The sequence below is a fragment of the Bison bison genome, unplaced genomic scaffold (assembly GCF_000754665.1).
Source record: "Bison bison bison isolate TAMUID 2011002044 unplaced genomic scaffold, Bison_UMD1.0 scf7180017864527, whole genome shotgun sequence".
NCBI classification, from domain to species: Eukaryota; Metazoa; Chordata; class Mammalia; order Artiodactyla; family Bovidae; genus Bison; species Bison bison.
The window spans coordinates 1,029,039-1,030,641 of NW_011495078.1; the positions used below are offsets into that span (position 1 = coordinate 1,029,039).

General features: G+C 54.3%; 1 protein-coding gene across 1 annotated transcript in view; it reads right to left on the minus strand.

Annotated features, from left to right (window-relative positions):
* Nucleotides 1-1,603, minus strand: part of ATP11A (ATPase, class VI, type 11A) — a gene marked incomplete at its 5' end in the record, with an annotated part of 51,329 nt that overhangs the window by 4,443 nt on the left and 45,283 nt on the right. The gene's annotated exons all lie outside the window — the stretch shown is intronic.

Consider the following 1,603-nt stretch of genomic DNA (forward strand, 5'->3'; position numbering starts at 1 on the left):
CCAGCGAGGGGCTCTGCACCGGCCACTGTCTGTCTGCCTGTCCGTCTGTTCCTGCCTGTCCGCCTGCCTTCCTGACGCTCTGTCTGCACCTGCCTGCCCGTGTCCCTGTCTGTCCCTGTGTCCCTGTCTGTCCGTCTGCCTGTTCCTCTGTCCCTGTCTACCTGCCTGCCTTCCAGTCTGTCCCTCCGTCCCTCTGTGCCTGCCCGGCCCCGTCCCTTGGCCCCATGTCCAGTCAAACAAAAGAATCCTGGCCTGAAGCTAGAATCCGGAGGTTGGGGCGTGGCAGGGCCGCAGGCCAGCGGGGTTGGGCGTTTCTAGTCCGAACACTGAGGCTTTCCAATCAAGTGGTGTGAATTTCTCAGTGCCTCGGAAGAAGGGAACTGCAGGAGCTGGAGAAGCACAGGGTTGGAGGTGCAGATGCCCCCGACTAGGCACGAGGGGCAGCAGGCGAGAGGTGAAGCAGACTAGCGCTCAGGTGGTTGCTCTTTGCGGGAGTGCATGCCCATGGATGTGCAAAGAATAAATGCACATGTGTGTATACAGATGCCACACGCGTGTACGTACACACACATGCTTATATGTAGCCTCTGTGGTTTTCACTTTAATAGGACAGATGAAAAGAAAAAGCCACCCATCTCAAACGCAGCATGTTCCATGGAAGCACTAGCCAAGGGTTCGTTCCTCCAAAGTTCTGCCGAAATTGGCTGGTTTTGCAGCAACACCGCACGGACCCTGTGTGCGCCGGGCACTGGCTGCAGGCACCGTGAGGGGCTGTCACAGCCGTGGCCACGGACACCCAGAGCTCAGAGCCCTTCGCCAAGCAGCAGAGTCCGGCTTCTGCAAAGGCTCAGAAGCAAACCAGCTCTCAGTAAACCCCATCAATCGTCAGAGCATTTATTTTTAGCCCAGAGTTGGCATGATTTAACTGGTTTCACAAGCACCTCCTGTGACTTATTAAAATGTTCCTAATAATTTCATCCTAAATGTCTTCAAGTGTGTAAACAGTGAGATAAAATTATGTAGTTTATTCTAACAAATTCTGATGCCCCAGGGTAGAAAAATTTTGATTGCCAATAATTACTTGAACTTAAAAGATGAACGATTGTTAAAGAAAAAAAGGCCTTCTTTTTTTTTGCTTGAGGCATTTTCCTATTAAGCAAGCTGCCCAGTAAAGCAGTAACACCAGGCACAGGCCTTCAACGTGTGCCCAGTGTGGGGACACACAGGGGCATCGAGACACAGAGGACGGAGAACAGATAAGCGCGTCCTTGAAGCCTTGGCTCCAGGTGAGAAGCCTCCCACCGTGGGCCGCGGCCACAGAAAACAGTGCGGCCGCTCCATGCTCCTGAGAGTGAGCCACCCATGCTGTTTAAGGCACAGGTGGAGTCTTTTTCCAAAAACAATCATATATTTTTAACAAGATAAGAGAGACTTTGGTGAGAGAGTTGACCCTGAACACGCCTGTCCCGGCTTGTCCACAGTCTAGGGGCCCGGCCGAGGCTGCCTCTCCCGGGGCCGTGGTCCTGCCAGTCCCGCGGGCTCCACATGAGGGACAGGGAGGAGCTGCCTCGGGCCCCAGGGCGAGGCCAGCGCTGACCCAGGA